Below are 22,791 nucleotides of genomic sequence, written 5' to 3'. Positions count from 1 at the left end.
AATGGGTCGATAACACTACAATCAATCAATCAATCAATCAATCAATCAATCATACTTTATTTGTCCCCAGGGGGGGACAACTTATGGGACAACATTCACAATGAACACATTCATTGTGAATGTGTTCAGTGTGTAATACTAAACTCCATTTTCCTTACTTGCATTGTCATGTTGTTTCGTTATTGTACGTTTGCGTGCACTCCTGTGAGTTTGCAGTTGTGTTTAAAGCTGCAAAATGGAGTTTCATACGCGAGTTCAGGAACAAAGACCGCGCCTCGAACACATCCCATTTGCGCACAAAAAGTATTTAGGCACACCTTAATCCGTTCCTCTTTCCTTTGTCTCTGTTTTCGCATCCCCACCCCTCAACTCCTTTTTTTCCTCTTCTCTCCGCTGTTGAATACGGGAACCACTGGGGGCTCACGAGATCGCCAGAGGAGACGGCTCCCCCACGCAGAGTGTCTGCTCCCCCGGCTTCTCCTGTTTTCCAGCCTCCAGTGAAGCAATCATCGTACTCCTACACCCGCTCTTCCCTCATCCCTTTAACTTCCCCCTCTATCCCTTCATCCCCTAACCCTCATCCCCTCATGCCTCATCCTTCCCTCAGTAGGCTACATTCTCCATCACACAAGAAACTATTTAAATTCATATCCTATTGGCATGGCCTGTTGTTGGTGACCTGTCAATAAAATAAAGGTAGCGCAGTGTGAGCAAAGACTCAGATTTCAAATGCACACTCACCCAGAGCGACTTAGGCTAAATTAACAAGTGGGGATTCTTGCAGGACACATGGCTGCCCAACTACCAGGCCATCTGCAGACCCAAATTATGAAAAATAAACACTGTTGGCGACACTCGCATGGCAAGTTTGCTCGTCCTCGGCGCCAGAAACGATTGCCCACGTTTCACGGCCCTCAGAGCGCGGAGCCGAGTCGGGTCCCGGGCCGGCCCAAGCCTTTGACCATCACAGTTTTCGGCCTGCGATGATTAGCCGTTTAAGGCTGCCGCATCGTGACGTGCCGCCGAGGCCTCGCTTCTCCTGCTCTAATTTTAACGAGGGATAAAAAAGAAGATGGGGGGGGATGAGGAGAGGAGGGTGAAATAAAAAGGCGGATTAGCGGGGAGAGGAAGCGCCTGCCGTCCCTCCCTCCCTCCGTTCCTCTCAGGTCCCTAACTAACACTTGTCCAAACACAAAGCGTTTTATCCTCCACTGTGCCCTTCCTTAATATTTCGCACTTCAAAACGTTCGAGTCCTCTGAGAGTGTTTTCGTGCGCTCTCTCTCTCTCTCTCCCTCTCCCTCTCTCTCTCAATGTCTCTGTCTCTGCGGGGCTGGAGGACTTAGCGGGCTCTCACAGAGCTGTTGATTTAGCATTATGTGTGTTAATGCAGGAGGCCAGGAGGGGAGGAGTGCTGACTCCAATGCGCTTTAAATCCACCACATGCCAATAGATAGGATGACACCTGGACCTCTGGCAGGGACGCTCTGATGAATACATTAAACAGCCCTCATCTCTGCATCGATCTAAATGAACCTGCTCTGTGTGTGCGTGCTGGAGACGGTGGAAGTGTGTGTGTGTGTGTGGACTTCAAGGATTGATGTTTGTATGCGGTGAAGCTATGTGTGGAATGTGTGGTTAGGTGTGTGTGTGCGTGTCCTTTTGTGCCCAAGGCTAATTGCCTTAAAGACGCTATCACACCCTCCATACTTCTATTGAGCCCTTCTAACCTGATGATCGATGCATGGAAAAAGTGGCTTGAACAGAGGACACACACACACACACACACACACACAAGCACAGTGCACCACTGTTTTGTCTGTTCTTACTCTTATTAATCTCTCTCCACAGTATCTTCACTGAAATTAAGATTTTGCTGCCGCCGCATGGATTTAACAGGAAAAGCCAGATTATAATGGAAGTCACGGCTTTAACAAAGTGGAAACAATGAAATATAAAAATCAACTTTATCATCCGCACGTTTGAAAATGTGGAAGAAAGGATGCGTCAAAGGGAGCACACTGCTTCCGGTTACAGCTGCACGATATCAGAAAAAAATGACACTGCAATCTTGTTTTCCTTGTATATATATATTGAGATATGAAAAAAAAATACAGGAAATTCAGCAGATAAAGTATAATGTCTTCTAACAAAACAAAAGTTCTGCCACACTTGGTTCACTTGGTTCACTCCTCCACCTCTGGTTCACATATGCGACTCTGACACCGGCACATACAAGTGGAGAGAGAACAGGTGGAAAGGTATTTGAAAAAAAAAAAAAAAAAAAAAAAACATCCAAAATGTTTCTTGATAAACTTTCCAAACAGACTTATCTGTCTGAGTTGTGTTATTCACATGCAGTCTACCATTGCTACCGATGTTCAAATGCATACTTAATCTGCATGGTGGAAGATAAACAGGCCTCATGCCGCACACAGATTTATCTGTACGTCAGCAAGACTGAACTTCAGATACATCTGGATAGTGCACAATGTGTGTGTGTGTGATAAGTGTTTAGGGCATGAACTAGCCCTGTGTCATAAATTTTTTTTAACTTTTAACCAAAAGCTGGATGAGGTGCCGCTGCCTCGTAAATAAACACACTCAAAAGCCGCCTCGCATCACTGAATGCCCGCCTCTGGCATCCACACGACGTTATCTTTGACGGTGGCCGTGTCTTGCGCGTGTTTCAGGCAGGTGGCATGCCGACCCTGCATGCACCGTGATCACTTCACCATGTGCTCCAGGGAAGGGCTGCACTTTATCAAAGAACCAAAACAGCCAGTGCTCATTTTCAGGCTGTGGTCGGTGACTAGCGGCGGGGCTTTGGTTTCCTGCCTCCGTCTTCATCAGAGCACACGGAGAACTGATGGCTGTGCATGCAGAGCCTCCGTGTCACTAGTAACAAACTCTGTGTGTCCAAAAACCCTCAAATCAGACTAAAATATGCTCTATCACACTGCAAAAATGCAAAATCTTACCAAGATTATTTGTCTTATTTCAAGTCAAAAATGTCTTATTTCTAGTCAAAATATCTCATTACACTTAAAATAAGACATGATCACCTCAGAAGTAAATTGTTTTTAGACAATTTTCACATCTTTCAAGTGAAAATTCACTTCAAACAAGTGAAAATTTGCTTGTTTCATTGGCAAAATTTGCCAGTGGAAAAAGTGAAAATTCACTTGAAATAAGTGAAAATTAGCTAGAAACAAGAAACAAATGTTGCCAATGAAACAAGCAAATTTTCTCTTGTTTCAAGCAAATTTTCACTTGAAACAAGAGACAGTTGTCTAAAAACAAGTTACTTCTGAGGTGATCATGTCTCATTTTAAGTGTAATGAGATATTTTGACTAGGAATAAGACATTTTTGACTTGAAATAAGACAAATAATCTTGGTAAGATTTTGAGTTTTTGAAGTGCAGATAGACTTTTCTTCTAAATTTGTCATGGAAAATGAGAATGTTGCCAGTTTTCCCTTTGTGTCACGCAGCAAAAAGGTGACAGCATGATGTGTTTTTGTGAATTTGAATTTGCCCCACCTGACATCGCATGTCCTCAAATGAGACTATATATGGTGCAGCCCTATCCCTAGTGTTCCCAAAAATTGATTTACAAAGGTTAAAAAGTGTCCTTCATTAGATAACCACAGTTTTTCTTAATAAAGGAGGTGGAAATCTGTGTATGCCATGTTGAGGATGTTCAGTGAAAATTTACCATTACTGCATGTTTAAACCCCCATCCTTTTTTTTCAGGCAAAGTCTAGTCAGTGCCTCACAACTTGACTTGGTCCCCACCGGCTCTTCAATAATCACTTCTAAAGCCAGTGCCCGCGTGTCGGGCCCGAAAACACAGAGGCCCAACGCTCAAAATGGATCGGACAGGCGCCGCTTCTCCCCGAAATCGCTGGGATTTGCACGGCCGAGATTGAAGTCGCATGAATCATCCTGCTCGGTGCGTTCGGCTCACTTTTTTTTTTTTCATCCGAGCGCAGTGGGCCTAAATACAGCCCTAAAAATAGCAGCCACCTCCAAAATGGCAACGAAAACCGTCTGAGTTCCACAATCGGAGTCGAGGCGAGTGAAGGAGGGGGGAGGGGGGGACGACGAGAGACGAAGAGAAAAGAGACGGATGCATGAAAAGGAGAGAGAGCAAAGGGGAAGCGGCGAGATGTGAGCAGAAGAGAAAAGGAGAGGGGGAGAAGGAAATGGAAATGGAAGGAAAAAGAAAAAAAGAGTTTAGGGAAGCAGAGTAGCTACTGCACCGTGCATTTTTTTTTTTTTTTTTTTGTAGTTCAGTTATCATCCCCTCAATCTCTCTCTCTCTTTTTCAAAACCTTTGTTCATCCCCCCATCAGTGTCATCAGTCCCAGTGACTGTGAGCTTCACGCTGCGCTGTTTGTATAAATTATACATCTGTCTACGCGTGTCTGTGTGTGTGTGTGTGTGTGTGTGTGTGTGTGTGTGCGTGTGTTCTGAATTGCCCCTGAATTGTGTTTCTATATGTGTGCATGTGTGTTTTTCTACCACTCTTCTTCCTGTGTGTGTGTTTTCAAACCTTTACAAGACACTGTTGCTTGTGTGTCATCATGATGACTCACGAGCATGTACTGTACTTCTCTCTGTGTGTGTGTGTGTGTGTGTGTGTGTGTGTGTGTGTGTCCGTCCCAGGGTTATTCCACAGGCGGGCACTGACATGGTAAGCTAGCTGGCCGACAGGACTTGCTCACTCACCTTGCACACACACCAAAGTGAAGTTTTCATTACATTTCTCATGTCACACACTTTCTCTCTCTCTCTCTCACACACACACACACACACACACACACACAAACACACACACACCGCCTCTCTCTCTATCTCTCTCTGAGTGACAAACTGGGCCGCCCAGTAACCGGGGGAAATGCTGCGTGACGTCACACACACCCTCACAAAGGCTTAGTCAGAGCTGCAACTTAAATCCTCACACACACACGCACACGCACACACACACACAAGTATTCATAAGAAGGTTTTTATTTTACTTCATTCACCGATTCACACTCTCATTCATACACATACGCACAAACACGCACGCACTCATGCATACACACCCACAGAAACACACACACACACACACACACACACACACACACACACACACACACACACAGACACAAACACAAAGTACTTTGCGCTCCTTAAAGTGATTGTATTTGGACAGACGAGTCAGCAGAAGAGCCTAAGCTGGCATGCAGGGTTATATGGAGGCTGGCACACACACACACACACACACACACACACAAAGGCCACCACTGCAGCCTCTTCATCTATGAGAGAGAGAGAGTGAGAGAGAGAGAGACCTTGAGCCAGCCAATTGAAAGACAGGAGCGTCCTAATTACTTTTTAAAGGAGATGATGGAGGTGGACGAGAGGACGAGAGCCACTCCTGATCCAAGTGGAGAAGTGTGTATCTTTCCGAGCTGCAAAAATCTGTTTACTTATTAAAACTTACGCAGACACACACTCCCCGAAGAGCTCTGGTGACAGACAGAAATGCTAAAAAAAAATCGTCAAAGTCTTTGAGCAAGGCATTAAACAGATATACACTCACATCACACACACACACTCCATTCACTCCTTATGGCTCTTTTTTAGTCTGTTTCTCTCTTTAGCCAGTGAACATTTCAGTGGCTTTACCAGTGTAAATGTGGTGGATCATGTAATAAAGGCAGAGGTTGAGATAGAATTAAAAAAAAGTAGAGGAAGAGGAGGTTTTTTTCAAGTCTCTGGGACCTGAATGTGGGCTGTTCAAGCCGGATGTGGACACAAGGCGAGAGGTGAGGACGTGGGGACAGAAAGGTGCTGGACAGGGGAGAAAATATGGTGCAGGGCCATAGCAGCCGGGGAGGGGTGTACACTTGTTTTATAGCAGGTCTGATCTGCTGCCTGCACGCTCTGAATTAGTGGCAAAAAGCGCCCAAAACCAAAAAAAAAAAACGTAAAGCCGCATCGCAGAGGGCAAACAGTCTGAGCGGCGAGCACTTGGCAGTCTCAAAGTCCATGTGCGTTTCCTTATCCGTCCAGACAATTAGCTGTGAGCTCGGAGGGCGAGTGTGTCTTTCAAAAGACGGCGGTGCGCTCGAAGGAGGATGAGGGACAAATCGCTTTCAGATTGATCCGAGTAGCAATGATTTTCAGGCACTCAAGAGTAGAAGAGCAGCAGGAGCTTTTTTTTTTTTTTTTTTTGGTCGCTTGGGACCAAAACATGTTCCTGACTTGCTGATAACACGTCTGTTGTCACGTCTTTTCTCAATGAACAAATCGACACGCCTCCTGCTAGTGGCATAAATATAGGGTCCAGCCAACTCTCCGTGCCGCCATGGTAGAATAAAGGCTTTTGAACAAAATTACAAAAAGGCTCTTGCTGTTATTCTACACTCGAGTGACTGAAGTGATTGTGGTTTCTTGGAACAATTTGTTAAGATATATATATATATATATATATATATATTTTTTTTTTTTTTTTTTCCCTGAAGTGTTCATATAGTACATAACAGGATCTCAACTACAGCAATACACCCAGAAAGAACTAAACAGCTTGGGACCAAAACACATTCCTGACCTGCTGATACCGTGCAAACCCCCAAGAACTCTCGTGTCATCTGGGACGTGTCCCCTAGGCAACCGTCTCCAAGGTGTCAGTGTCCTTTTTTAATTGCCTTCAATGGCTTCGCATTTCCCCGTGCTTTGGAAATTGACTTGAACTTCATGGGGCCACACAGAATAATTTGTCAGTGAATGGCTATAGGTAACGTGTACTTACCATAGTATCACATTAATAGATCTATTATTGCATGAAATAAATTATCATGTGCATATCTTTTCTTCCACTTGGTATCATCATGATCAGTTCTCAGCAGCAGCCAGTCTGTACCGATTAGTGGTGCAGACAGAACTTCAAAGCTTGATACAAAAGGGCAAAAAGTTGGGCTACATCTAACTATTTTAACTCTGCAGTCACAACGACCGGCACCAAGCGTTGTGTCTTAATGCTCGGTCAGTGAAGGTGCATCCAAACTCACTCGCTGTTTTCCTCCATGTGAGCGCAGCCATGCCCACGCAATGGGGATGGGCATGAAGATGGCATACTCTACCATCAGCACATTCAGTTTCCTCTCCCTGAAAAGTCATGTTGCCACCCTGCACAATATACATTTGCGAAAATCACAGCGTGCCACAAAGAACACGGTGAGCGCTGTGTTGCAATGTACCACCTGACTTGCCCAAACATTTAACGCATTTTCAGCCAAATGTTCACTCCACAATACGGTTATTGCCCTCGACAAAACATTGTTGAATCTATGTTGCTGCTGAGTTGTTGGCATAATATCTGGTGCAATAAGCCGCGTGTGTTGTAGGTCTCCAAGCGGCCACACATCCAGAGCGCCCTGGAAGGCTGCAGGAATGGCAGATGGCAATGGCTGTTGTGTTTGTGTTGTGTTCTGTTGTGTTTTTCTGACAGCTTCACATATATAAGGCCTAAGGATAGAAAACGGGAGGCATAGTAAAACACACTATCCATCAGACTAACTAGCTTAAGTAGGTCTGTAGCCTGTGTTAATTTATTTATCACAGGCTATCACAGATAACAGCCTGATTTACTTGCAGCAAATCACAAGGGCCATATCTGGCCTATGGTCCACTAGTTGAATAGGCCTGACATGCATGTTTGATGATCACAATTATTTGATTCAAAGGCGCCCAATTATACAAAAATTTTTCCACAAGATGCGATTTTTTGGTTTCATGGCAGGGTTTCCTTGGCAGTAAAATGAAATCGAATGCCAGTCAGTGCACAGTCACAACTGGGCTTGGCATTGACAGGCTCTGCTCACGAAACAATCACTGCTACACTGACACTGAAAAGCCTCCTCACAGCAGGTTTGCCTCGTTTGAATTAGAGGAGCTTTAATGGCTTAATCAGCCAATCAGGATCAGGCACTGCAACTGCTCTGCCTGTGAGGACTTGATTCACACCTGTGAGGACTTTACCCTTTCAACAGAGCTGCATTTATCTGCAAAAGCATCACAAAGAACATTGCTCCGGTGCTGAGCTGCGACATATTGGTAATCATGGAAACTGGATAATAGCGGCTCTTGTTCTCCATTCAAAAACGCTGCTTGTTGCTCTGCAGTTTTTACATCATCCCAGCTCCTCTTTTGTCCACTGAGACTCCACTTGAGGTGTTTAAAGGCTAATCGCCACTTGCCGCGCGTTCAAATCCCGAGCCAGTCCCCTCAAAATTGAGATGGACTGTTGATTTATTAAGATGAATGCCAGACACAAACGGACACACACAAACACACATGCGTTCGCACACTGTGAGTCACAGAAGAGGCAAAGAAGGGTGGGAGAGATAACGAGAAGAGGGTAAAGAGGGTTAATGACTGTCTCCAACATAATACCAGCACGATTGCTCTTGTTAGTGTATACACACACACACACACACACACACACAAAAGAACACGGGTCAAGCTGATGAAATTGCACTTGATAAATTGATGAGTGGACTGACGCTACACCGCTTGTCGTCTTTCTCTCTCTGCAATTCTGTCTCTTCATGTCATAAACTGCCTGCCTGTCAGAGAGAGAGAGAGAGAGATGGAGAGAGGTGGCCACAGAAAGACAAAGGAAGGGCGAGCGGGATAGAGATAAACAGGGAAAGAGAAAGAGAGAATGATAGATAGTGCCAGAGCCAGGAGGGCAGCTTTTTGTCTTCCTAATGGAGCCATTACCCAAGGGTGTGTGACCCCCTTAGGGTCAATCTCACAAACACACACACACACACACACACACACACACACACACACATAGGACAATACACATTATAGTGTGTGTAGCATTGCCAGGAGCTGAAGGACAGACGACATCAGTGTTTAATCTGTATTTTATTACCTGCATTCATATTGGCTGATGTTGCCTGTCTCTCTTTCTCTCTCTCTCTCTCTCTCCCTCTCTCTCTTTCTCTCTCTAGCTGAGAAAGAACACAGAAGCGTCCTTACTGCCGGTTGGGGCCCTTTCCATGCCGGCTCCCCTTGAGCCAAACTCTTTTTTTTACAGAGGGTTTGGTGGTGTAGAGGGCCTAAGAGGGTTATCTCAGCTTCCTGGTTACTACTCCACAGCCCGTGCACAACGAGATATGACTGTGATAGGCTGGAGGTTGTAGGGACAGGTTTGGGAGAAGAGGGAGATAGGGAGGGCTTCTATTTTGTGTGATGTGTCACAAGAAAATGGTCTAAATAAATAACAATGCTGAAACTGAGCCGTTTGGACTTATTCTTGACAACTGAAATTACATTTTGTGTTACTAGAGAGAGTAAAGTGCTGACAAAAGGGGTACACTGCAAAAATGCAAAATCTTACCAAGATTATTTGTCTTATTTCAAGTCAAAAATGTCTTATTTCAAGTCAAAATATCTCATTACACTTAAAATAAGACATGATCACCTCAGAAGTAAATTGTTTTTAGACAATTTTCAATTGTTTCAAGTGAAAATTTGCTTGTTTCATTGGCAAAATTTGCCAGTGGAAAAAGTGAAAATTCACTTGAAATAAGTGAAAATTAGCTAGAAACAAGAAACAAATTTTGCCAATGAAACAAGCAAATTTTCACTTGTTTCAAGCAAGTTTTCACTTGAAACAAGAGACAGTTGTCTAAAAACAAGTTACTTCTGAAGTGATCATGTCTTATTTTAAGTGTAATGAGATATTTTGACTAGGAATAAGACATTTTTGCCTTGAAATAAGACAAATAATCTTACCAAGAATATTTGTCTTATTTCTAGTCAAAATATCCCAATACACTTAATTTTCACTTTTTCCACTGGCAAATTTTGCCATTGAAACAAGCTAATTTTCAAGTGAAACTTCACTTGAAACAAGTGAAAATTGTCTAAAAACAAGTTACTTCTGAGGTGATCATGTCTTATTTTAAGTGTAATGAGATATTTTGACTAGAAATAAGACAAATATTCTTGGTAAGATTTTGAGTTTTTGCAGTGCGTTGGGTTCAGTACCAAGTCCCAAGTACCAGTGCAGGCACCAGTTCAAATATGAACAGAACCCAACCCTAATAATGAGACAGGAGAGCCAAGTCCAAAGTCCCCATCTACTCTGGCATTGTGCTGGCATGTGTGAAAAGGCACAAGAAGAAAATGTTCCTGAATGTAGCTGCATGTGTGAATAGTGAAAATCACAACCTTCACTGCCCCAAGGTTATGCCAGTAATTTACTGGGAACTATGTGTGAACGCAGCTTCTTTCTTCAACTTTCCCTCTCTGTTTCCCCTCTTTCCTTCCTTCTTCGCATTTGCCCATTTGCCTTGTTCTCCCACAAATAACCTTCCCTCCCACTCAGTCTCTCTCTCTCTCTCTCTGTCTTTCTCTCTCTCTCCCTCTCTCCCTCTCTTCCTGTATTTTGCACACCTCCTCTCCCTCTCAACACTAATCGTTTCCCATTCTCTCCTCTTCACTTTCTCCCCATGTAATTTAAAGTGAAAGTGACCTTTATGCAGAGGCGTGTTGTCACACATGCACACACATGCACGCACACAAACACACACATACACACACAGTAATATCTGGAGAAGATATGAGAGATACAACACACCCTTTAGAGAGCACACCCTCATTATTATGCCACCGTGTGTGTGTGTGTGTGTGTGTGTGTGTGTGTGTGTGTGTGTGTGTGTGTACCTGTGTGTTTATTCTATTGTATGTGTGTGTGTGTATGTGTGTGTGTGTGTGTGTCCAGCACTACAGGACATGAAATACAATTACATCTGTCCTTGGTATCATTTCAATAGCTGTGTGTTGAGCGATATCACAGGCTAGGCCAGGAAAGGTGTGTGTGTGTGTGTGTGTGTGTGTGTCTCCATGAATCTATTCATGTGTGTTACTGCATTTAAAGTATGGATACTTGATTATTTATTTATTTTTTATTTTTTTAATTCAAGATTGACTGTCACAATGAGCTACAGAATATATAAATGTCAGTAATGTCTTCTCACACACACACACACACACACACACACACACACACACACAAATGGGCATCCAACAAATGGGACTGAAAAGCTCGACTAATGAAATAATATCTTTTGGTTCACACTTTTCTGAGTGATTACACAGTGAAGTATGATCACGCATACATGAATTTTACCGTCTGGGATTACATCTTGTGGCCTCTTTGCACGTGTGTGTCTTTGTGTGCACCCGTGTGTGTGTGTGTGTGTGTGTGTTTTTGAGTATGCATGTGTGTGCATGTGTCAGTATCTGTGTACTGAGCTGTAAAGAACGCTATGTAGAAGACACAGGTGACAAAATTATTTTCTCTTATTTTCAGATATTATCTCTCCTGAGCTTTCTATAGCTTGAACCAATGGTGCTCAAGCAATTACAATTGATGCCTTGTCTACATAGATAGATAGATAGATAGATAGATAGATAGATAGATGTGTATTTTTTTATTGGGAATTATTATTTATGGGTACCTTTAAAGACTGGGGAGGTAAATAAGAGACCCTTATTGGGTAATAGATGAGTGTCACACATGGATAAATAAGAGCATCATATGTTTTATATGCCTTGTACACTCATTTTCTTTTACAGTCATAGTTCCCTCGACTATTGAAAATAGATTTTAAAAAGATCCATAAAAAAACAGTTATTTTTCTTCCTGTTAATATCACTGGTTTCAGGTTTCAGGTGATATACTAAATCAATTCATGACCATATACTCTATCATTGTGATTTATTTGTTCATACATGTACAGGTAAGTTAGTTTTACTATGATCGCACCAATATTTGCTGGGGTGCAGTTGCATGTCGAACGAGCCAGCATGAGCCCCTCTTAAAAAAACAGACACACACACACACACACACATGCACACGCACACATACAGCCAACATCTAACTTGTATTGCCTTAGATGCAAATTAAGTACCAAGTATCCACATCTGATTCAGACTCCGCAATAACTGCCACACGCAGAAGGCAGACTGAGGGGGAAAGTGCCTGCTCGCCTGTTTGTGCATCTCTCTTATTGTCAACAGGCTGACAGAATGTAATTGTCGAAAATAAAAACCCCAGAGAGGAGGATCAATTACTCGCTATACAAGACCGGAGAGATGTTTTCATATTAGAATGATAAAGCGTTGCCCGGAGTGTTGCATTACAGATAGAAAAAAAAGAGAGAGAGAGAGAAGGCAAAAGAAAGAAAGATGGATGGAAAGATGGATGGAGAGAGAGCAACAGGGAGACACAAGACGGGAGGAAGTAAGCGAGAGATTAAGTTTGGGGGGTACTTTATCAAATTAGCCTCTGCAGATAGATGTGTGCAGGCGCAAGAGTCCATACGCTCCCATGTGTGTCTGTTACAGAACAGTATTTTTATTTTTTATTTATTTCTTTTTTTTTTTCTGCTGGCGAATTGAGCCGAATGAAGTTGTAAATTGGAAGGGTGTGATTGTGCCCGGCGCTGTGAGACTCAGTTATCGCTCAGCTGCATCATCCACAGCAGCCTCAGCGCTCAGCCCGAGATACAGCGAGAAACAATGAAGGGCCTAATTCTATTGTGTCCATATCATGTCGATGCGAGAGAGAGAGAGAGAGAGAGGAAGAGAGGAGGAACGAAGGGAGCGGGAGAGCGATGCGGCCGGGGGACAGCGGGAGCGAGGAGACAGGGTGAGAAAAGAGTGAAAGAATGAAAATGGATAACGAAATGGAGATAGGGCGGGCCGCGCGGCGCTCACTGACTTCAATAGCCTTTCCTCCCTTACGTTGGCCCATCGCTGCCTCTCAATTAAATTCTAATCAATGGAAAAGCCTCATTATCCCCGCTGCCTGCAATGCTGTGGAATTGATCTGGGTCCCTCCGGTGCAGCCGTACGACGCAGAACAATCGAGGTTTGGGCAGAAAAGGCCAGTGGTAGAGAGTGGAGGCTATCTGCCACAGGCTGATGGGTTTCCCAGGTACTCTGTGGAGAACCAACTTTAATGACAAATGAAATGAAATAAAATGGACAATCAAAATAGGGATCAGAGTTTTAATGCTGCTCTAGATTCGTATGTAAAAAAAAAAAATAATAAAAAATACCCATTTTCATCACAGCCTGGACAACGTTCAAACCGTTTGGAAAAAAAAGTGGTGTTGACAAAAATACATAGCAGGTGACTGGATCATGCAGATGCTCATCATTGGTTAACTGTCCAATCAAACACACATCATCAGCAATTGTTATAGTGAAAGTGAGGAACTAGTGTCCACTTTATCAGGTCCATCTGTGCAATTTAATGCAGCTCTGCCATAAATTCTACCTTTTAAGGAAGTTTATAATGTTCAGTTTTTGTTGACATGGTAGAGAATGTGTCAGTTTATTTCTGTGTTTATTATTGAGGTTGTAGTTTGCAGAGGTCTTGCACTGGACTACATTATATTGAGAAGTGTTTCCAATTTTTTGTCCTCCCTATTCATATACATTAGGGGGGACAGAATATTAGAAACACCTCTCAGTAAAATGAGCATTATAGGCAGCAGGAAAGGAAACTTTATGGCACAACAGTTGGATTGGATTAGATTGTGCAGGTGGAGCTGATAAAGTGTGTATTGTTAACATATTGCTATCCCGTTAGTGTGTTGTCTCATGATTCTTACCGTTTAAGATCTACATTGATGTCCTGTGTTGTTTTCTGTTTTCCAGCTCAGTGACGGTAGCTTCTTGTGTTGTCATCACCTAAACCACACCTGACGTCCCTCAGAGGCTGCTGATTGGTCCGACCGGAAACCAAACTCTTTCATGAGTCATACTAATTTAAATCTTGCATTCACTCATTCAACATTCACTCTTTCATTCACTTTCTAATTAGGATGAATGAAATTATTTAAGTTTAAATCAAATTCAGACTCTGATATAAAAAGTGGACCATTTACACTCAACTGAGTCCGAGGTTACTCCAAAGCACGATCCCACACATCAGTCACACGAGTCTAAATGGTCCTCATTTTTGCAGTTTCCCAAGAGCTTCATCGACGACCGCATCATGTACCAGTAAATAATAAAAATTTCAACCAATAAAACATCACAGGTATTGAAACAATCCCGCCCCTCCACTTCTTGCACACCTTTTTTAATGTCCACCCCCTCTAACAGCTAACTAGAATAAATTTAGGATGGTTACATTTGCTGCTGCCGTTTTACATGATTTCTGGGTAATGAAGTTCTTCAAACATCCAGAAATTCAAACAGTCATTGCTGCCACCCCAGGGGGTTCAGTTTAATGTAATGCAGTAAAAATGACAGATAGGTATCAATTTAAAAAAACTGATACTTATCTGTCTTGTCCAGATTATTTTGCATTATGCAACACTGGATCTTACAAAATATTCCTCCGGGGGTGGAACAGCAGTAGAGAAGTGGCTGATTGTTGCAGCCAGCAATAGCAGTATGCCAGCTGCAGCCTGGTACTTCAACTGGCACACACACACTCTCAAACACATGCACACACAAACACAAAAAGGGAAAATAAAAAGAGAAATATATGGGTCCTTTGAGACAGGGACAAGGACAGAGGTGTCCGGGAGGACGCCTGTTTAGAAAGCACCTGTCGAGGACCCCTAAGGAGCAGACAGATGATTTGCCACAAAGGCAAGAACGCCTGACAGCCAACCCCACACACACGCACACACACACACACACATCTGAAAGAATACATTACTGTAAGCTGAAAAGGAGCCTTGGAAACAATTTACCTCTTCACCATGCACAGACACAGGTATGCACACACATGGCAGACACACACACACACACACACATACACACACACACACACACACACACATACATGTAGAGTATGAAAAATGCTGGAACCGGCAGAAATGGTGAAAGTCAGGCAGAAAATAGCACAAATGGGAGAAACAGAAGAGAGGAGACAGAGGGATGTCACCCCATTATAGATAGTGTGTGGTAGTGTGGCCTTTTTTGTTTTCTTTTAGTTGTCATGGCGCTGTTGAGGAGAGGAGGGGAGGAGAAAGGCAAGGCAAGGAAAGGAAAGGAAAGGAAAGAGAGGGAACAAAAGGAAAGGAAAAAAGGAAAGGAAGGGAAAGGAAAGGAGGGACAGGAGAGAAAAGAAAAGTCAGGAAAGGAAAGAAACAAAGGAAACGAGATGATAGGAAAGGAAAGGAGGGAAAGGAGAAGAAAGTAAAGGAAAATAAGGGTTAGGTATAGGAAAAGGGAGAGTGATCCCATTATGCCAGTTTATCATGACACCCCTGCAGCCGTTTCCCCTTTACAACACGGGCTGAGTAATACACTTTGTGTGTGTGTGCGTGTGTGTGTGTGTGTGTGTGTGTGTGCGTGTGTCAAGGATAATCAAGGATAATCTTGTGAATCATCTGTCCTCTATGCAGCACTGATGTCCTTCAAACACACAGTTCTGTTCTCTCGCTCCATCTCATCCTCCCTCACCGTTATTCCTCAATTTTTAACATCATATTTAACATTTTTAAAAAAAAAAAAATTAGGATTTTTCTTTATCAGAAATTCGTCACATTGCCTTTCCTTTCCTTTATGGCTAAACTGGCCATACCCTCCCCATTTTTGTGAAGAAAACAACGAAGAAACGCAACACATCGACGCTCAAAATGTCCTCTCATCGCTTTGATACCGCAGCTCCTGTGGCTCTCGCTTGATTTTATTCTAACTGCGCTCCATTTTGCCTGGAGGACCGCAAACTGTAGTGCAGTTTTGAGGACGCCACTCGCTTGCGAGCGCAGGGGACTGAAAAATGTTGGAGTCCCACAATAATGCAGACAAAGACAATACTTTTCCCAACACATTTCGAAGACAACTTTCATCACGAGGGATGTTGGGCGGAAAGCTATTACGCTAACCGTTAAATCGTTAAAATCTCATTTGCGACATTGTCTTATTTATAAGACAAAGGGGTAATGGAGAAAACAATCTCTGCTGTTGTGATTGCACTGGGGAGCCGGCTAAGATTATTTGTCAGCTGGCGACAGGTACAAAGTTGCTAATGTGCGGTGGAGGAAGTCTCCAGCTAGGCGGACTGTCTCCTCCTGGAGTTTGCATTTTGCACGCTGACACATGGATTTGCTTTATTTGTGCGTATAGATGATGAATTTCAGTGTGGCGACTCTTTTGTTTAGGACTTCTGTTCATGTTTGACGACTCCTCCCTCCTATCTGTCCTCCCTCCCTGCACTGCAACAGTCAGCGATGAAAACAAGACTCAAGTCTTCCAGCGTCCTGGAGAGACTCACTGCACCAACAGAGAAAAGGAATAGAATAGAATAGGATAAAATAGAATAGAACAGAATAGAATAGATTAGAATAGAATAGAATAGAAAAGTTTGTGTGGTTAGTTTCTCAAGTAAGTCGGTTATTTGCAATTTGCAGCTGAAGGTGTGACACATTAAACCACATTACATGTACCGAGCACTTCAGTGAAACACAGCACACACTGAATTAGACACTATGCTGTTTTGATAGAGATATTTGTTTACATTGGCAGAGCCCGCTACTAAATATGTGATTCTTTGACAACTCATTTGATCATAAATTAAAACTAGAAACAAATATTTTGGAGCACTGTTAATCAAAAAGAAGCTTTGGTCATAAATATTTTGTAGACAAAACTGTGGGTCAGCTACAATAAACTGGTAACTTTCTAGTGACACGGTGATTATTTGTATGTTTAAACTCTGAGTTGATTTTTTTTTTTTTTTTTTTTTTTAACGTACTGTACCTTTAAAGGTGCACTGTAAAAACAAAGTAAGGATGCTTAGATTCAGTGTTTCTAAAAAAAAAAAAAAAAAAAAAAAAAAGTGGTAGAAGCAGGTAATCTACCAGTGAGGCAACGATGAGATTTATTTATTTATTTATTTATTTATTTAGTGTAAAGTTGAGTCTAAAGGGGTCTCACTCGACCCTCAGGAGTCTTGCACACTGCACCTCGATAGGCTGCTCAGCCATTTGAGGTGTGGGATTTATTTATTTATGTTAAATTATTAACCTTTTATTGGTTTGCTTTTATTCATTTATACATTTGATTATCTGTTTATTAATTTACGGGGTTTTTTGTTGTTTTTTTTTCTTATTTTATACTTTCTGTATTGTGTTAGTCGGTGTTGGACGTTGGTTATACACACTGATAACCTGACGCTGCAGTGTCTAAGGTGTTTAATGTCTATTTTTTATGGTATCACTAATTATGCTCATTAAACCACTCAAAGCTAAATTCTTGTTGGACCCAAACTGAACTTTTTTTTTTTTTTTTTTTTTTTTTTTTTCCCCATCGTGAGTTAACAGAGTGACTGGTGAGGCATATTTTTATTCAGCTGTTGGAGAGTCTTGTTGACTGAGAGCAGCCAGGCTCACACAGATGAATGAACTGTCTGATAAGTAGCTTTTTTTTCCTATTGGGGTAGTGGATACTGACACACACCCACACACACACACACAGAAACACGCACAAACACCCACACACATGCACATAGCTACAAACACACACCTGCATTGAGTAGAATACAAAACGAATAGCTTCAGTTGGCCTTGGTAAGCAATGACAGCACCGCAAAGCCTGATTCAGTGTGTGTCGAAGTGTGTGTGTGTGTGTGTGTGTGTGCAAGCAAAGGAAAAGAAAGAATGACATTTTACAGCACTGCAGAGAGATTCTCAGAATGCTGAAACTTAATTTGACATTCAGTAAAATTATTCCACCTTAATGTAGTGTTTGAAAGTGTTTGTGGGTTTTTCTGTGTGCATGTTTGTGTCTGTGTGTGTTTGTGTGTGCATGTGCATGTGCACCTTTCTCTGTCAAGGCATAATTCCCAGTGTGTTTGCACTGTCAGTGCCCTCCTCCTCTCTTAGACGAGGCTGGACTTAACACAGCCACACACACTCACACACATTTAGGCAGAGTCACACACAAAAACACACAAACTAAAAGCTCAGATGCTGAAAATCCCTGCGACACTGAGCTCTCGCACAAGAACAACCACACACACACACTCACACACAGGCAAAAACACAGCTCATCACGACTCGTCATCACACTGCAATCAGGCTGTGTAATGTAGAGGCTTGCTGCAGGCGGAGTGAAGGATCACTTCTCCCAAGGACAGCTTATCTACGCATCGCAAAGTGGTTTACCTGTAGCGGCAACAATATTTTGTCGAGGTTCACCTGAAGGACGCGGAGCACATCGCTGTTTGTTAACGCGTTTTGAGTGCAGAGACACATTCTTGAGAAGGCGTGCGTCTCCAACTCAATGGGGAATGAATGAAATGTTGTGGCAGAGCTGCTCTCGGGGGATTCAGAGTGAAGCGCCGCCTGCCGCAGCTCATTTCGACACGTGCGAATTTGGGCCAGTTCTTTGGGCCAGGCCACCTTTCAAATTCCACTAATTGATGAAGGAGCTCTGTCATGCGAATGAGCGCTAGTGCGTAAACCGTAGTAAGGTCCTTCGTATGAAATGCAAATGCACAGCACCGAACCTCTGACTCCGTTCTCCCTCACTGCCCGCATGCTTGATATTGTTGACTGCTGCGTATTTGTGCTGTGCGGTATTGTGTTTATTGCAGGATTGCACTGGGTCTCACTTTTTATCCAAATTGTGAAGCCAAAGGCACATTTCCCTGCCTGATGTCAAGACCGACTGTGAACTCATCAAACTCCGTTTCCATCCTCAGTCTGACATTGCCTCCACTCTAACTGATTTCCATGGGGGAGGGGGTTTGATTTTCCCTAACCAATCACTAGAGATGTTAAGTTGACACTGATGTGCAGCCATGACAACATACTGATTTTGTCAGAGTTCTGAGAGTGGAGCAGTTAAGTCGTAGTCGGTCGTTCTAATGGTCTGAGTTTCCGATTGGGAGAGGTGCTGTAGTTAATCCTTTATTCCTTGAGGAAATTATGAATATCTTGTTTAGAGATATGGACTCTGCATTAATTCAGCAGTGAGCCTTCTGCCAGTTTTATATTCATGTATAAAAACATTAAACAGACCTATTAGCCCATTATTTTGGCACTAAAGGTGAGGGAAAAGAGAACCAAGACCATTAAGGTAGTCATGCTTGCTTATTTGTGGCTGGCAGGAGCCTCTGATGAAAGCTGATTTGAAGCGGCAAATATCAGTATATAAATAAATATATATTCCTCACATGCAGAACGCCTTCTTGATTTGTAAGCTTGTGTTTCATCATTCACAGCGGGGCAGATTTACTAAGAGAGGCACTATAAGTATCTTGAGTTTTGCGACACTTTGCGGCTGAGGTCACAACGAAATCAACCGCTTCTTCAAAAAAAAGAACTCGTATGAAAATGAAGACGGCAGCAAGTTTCCTCATGACCATGTGGCCGGCGCAACATAAACACCTGTTTTGCGCCGCATCGTTCTGTCGGGAAACAGCGTGAACCACATCCATACTCCAAATGACAGAGTTAACACAATGGGAGGGGCAGAGCGCTCCATCACTGGCATGAAGGACAGATGGTGGGACGTGTCTCCGTCTCATGTCTCCTCTGAGCAATAACAATCACAGGCATGTCAGCGCTGAAGCCTCGCACAGGTGTTAAATGGCAAATTCAATCACTTTTTCCCACCTGTTTACAACCGTCCTTTTCTCATTTTCAAATGTGCGTTTCACTGTATCTGTCTATAATCAGTTTACCTTCTATTCTTTATTTTGTTTGTTTGCTTTCCAAATTTTAATCTCTGCTGCAAACACCATGATACTTGCATCGGATAGCCGTTTTCAGTTTGTCTATGCACACTGTATCGGTCCCTATCAAATAAACCATAAATAAACAAATACAGCCACTTTGATGACTTGCAACAGGTCATTCAATACCACAATCACCTACCAGCATTTTAAGAGCAAAACCCACATAAAAGGATATGCAATGAGGTAAAAGCATTAAAAAAAAATACTTAATGCCGGTTGCAGCCGAAAAAATGGAATAAATCAAAATCAGTTTTTAATGGCAAAAGAGGATTTTCATTGTAGTTTCATTTTAAGGCCGTATCCAGTTGTTCAAATGCAGGGAGCAGGAAGCACATTCCAGCACTCAACATGTCTGTCCTTTAGTTTTTGAAACAGAATAAACATCAGTGCATCAGTCTCTGCGGGCCGAGCGGCTCACCACACTAAAATAAAACTCGCAGTCTCTCTGTGGCAGCGCGATGTGTGCCATGCAGCGCGCACACGACCGCAACCTCTGCCCTGTGCCTTTAAATAAAAGGGGGGCACGGCTAAAATACCTCGCTCGAGCCCTATATACTGGGCCTCTCTCTCCCTCTCTGCTCCCCTCTTTCTAAATATACATCCATATATACCATTCCCTTTTTTTTTGCTTTCTTTCTACCTCCCTTCCTCTCTCCCTCCTTCTCTGTGTCTCTCTCTCTCTCTCGCCCTGACTTTCTCTCAGGTGTTCCAGCAGGTAAAAACCCCATTTCCTCGTTCCCCTCGGGGAGCGCTGACCTAACTGTCGATGCTCCCCGGAGCCCCGGCTAACTCCGCAGACCCATTTGTCAACGCTGACCCTGAAACACTCCCTCTTTCCATCCCCCCCCCTCCATCCATCTTCCCTCCCTCCCCATTCTTTCCTCCGCTGGTAGCCTACCACTGCTATTTTTACCTCCTCACTGCAGGCCCGACCCCCTCCAAAAAAAAAAAAAAGAAAAAAAGAAAAAAAAAAAACAGGGACTATAAAAACACCACAGGCTGGATGAGAGGGAGGGAGAGAGAGGGAGGGAGGGAGAAAGAGAGAGAGGGGTGAGGCGGGAGCTGGAGGGAAGTGGAACGCCGAACTAGTTTACTTAAGGAAGGTATACAGGAACAGGTGCTGGGAAGGTGTGTGTGTGTGTGTGAGTGTGTACCTCCAAAATGTCGAGTTTTCAAGGACTTCGAAAAAAAGGCTTTGATTTTCAAATGCTTGACTGAAGCACAAGTGATGGAAAATCATTAATTGCCATTCAAAATGTTACGGCTGGAAGTCTCAGCAGTAAAATGTACTTATAAATATAAACTGTAAATGTATTCATAGTGATGAATAGTTCTTATGGGTTTCAATTATTGATGCATTAACCTGTAAGAACCTGTGTACAGTTGACTAGTTTAACAATGCATCATATATTGATGTTTGGCTTGGAAAAGCTTATTCTGCAAAGTAAGCACAGCTCTCAGATACATGTAGAGCAGCAAAAATACAATATTTCCTCTTAAATGTAATGCAGAAAAACTACAAGTCTTATTAAATGGAAATATTAACTATATGTGTGTGTATTTTTGACATTTATCCAATGGGACAGAAAGGGGTTCATAAGCGCAAGAGGCCGGAGCATTTTAATAACCTTCAGGGGAACATGCAATCCTTCAGTTGAGGTAAAAACATTAAAATTCAAAATATAAAAAATGATATCAGAACACTTTCACATGACAACAGCGGTATGTTTTCGCATGCGTCTCTGTGTCTACTCCCCCAAGGTTCCTCTTTGGTGCCATTTCTCTTGGACCTGGCTGCCCTGATGGCTTAGCCACCACATAATCATAATGTGAGACTGTATTAATCCCTAAAGGGAAGTTCTCTTTCTGCTGGTCGCCGGTGGGGATTCAGTGTGTTGTTCAAAGGCTTTTCAGCGGGGTGCACGTTTACCGACACGGGAGCTTGAACTTTGGTCTCCTGCTTGAAGGGCGATAAACCATCTCACCATGACTCCCTGCTGCCCAGCAAATACGTGTATCAATTTATAATTTTTTGGGGGGGGGTGTGAATCTGGTTCATGAGCTTCCCCACCTTCATGTTATTCCCTTACGCCTCCCTCTCATCTTTAGATCACCTTGAACAGTAGAAATGCCATTTAGCAGCAATGAATGATAACATTTCCTTGTGACGAATGAGCTTGTAATTCAAAAACATGCAGATAAGACTAAAATTTATTCTACCTTTGTAATCTCAACATATATTTAACCCCTTGAACTCTTTCCCTTTACATTTCCCCTTATGTAGCTCCAAATTAGACTTTCTAATTCCTGTTTCTGTTGGTTGAAACGTCTCACAGAAGCTGCGTCACGCTCATATTGAGAGAAATATTCAAACCCTTGCCATTGATTTATGGAAGCAGCATTACCTCAAAGAGAAAAGAGAAGGATCTCCACTAGAGTTTACAATAATGAAATTCTGCAGTTTTGAACAAAGGAATGGCAGTATAGAAGACGCTGACTTTTATGAACCTTTGGCCAAGTAACCTTGAGTTGGATTTTAGGGTCACATGGTGTTGGTATTAGCAGAGGCTGCATACAGTAATTACAGTATGCAGGGCAGGGCGGCGGGGCTTAATAAGACACGCACTGACTTCTATTCTCTGCTAGAACCTTATCGCTAATAACCACAGACTATCAACTTAATTAAAGACGGCGTCTTTAAAAGAACTGCCCCACATACCGTGGCATCTACCTTTCTTTTTTCGCCGTCTTCCACTCTCTGCGCTTTCCTCTGCAATCGTCACATTGACTTTGACTCTCTCTTTTTTGCACTCTTCCCGTCTTTCATTCCCTTTGCCGCGTTCTCCGGGAGAAAGCTGTTGAGTCCCCCTTTTTCGCCGATCGCTCCCGTTCTCCTCGCTCTGTCTTTGAAGTGCGCGGCTCCGTTGCGCCGCCGCGGCCTCAAAAAAAACGACGCGCTCACTCCGTCATGTCAGTTACGTGATGTGACATGACGCTTTAAGGA

The 22,791-nt window shown here is 43.0% G+C and overlaps 1 protein-coding gene across 1 annotated transcript in view; it reads right to left on the bottom strand.

Moving 5' to 3' along the window:
- The window catches only part of grin2aa (glutamate receptor, ionotropic, N-methyl D-aspartate 2A, a), a 174,680-nt gene that overhangs the window by 135,246 nt on the left and 16,643 nt on the right, over positions 1-22,791 (bottom strand). The window lies entirely within an intron of this gene.

The sequence above is a fragment of the Myripristis murdjan genome, chromosome 8 (genome assembly GCF_902150065.1).
Source record: "Myripristis murdjan chromosome 8, fMyrMur1.1, whole genome shotgun sequence".
NCBI lineage: Eukaryota > Metazoa > Chordata > Actinopteri > Holocentriformes > Holocentridae > Myripristis > Myripristis murdjan.
The sequence above is the reverse complement of the archived record's forward strand: the minus strand, read 5'-3'. Positions and strand labels throughout refer to the sequence as shown.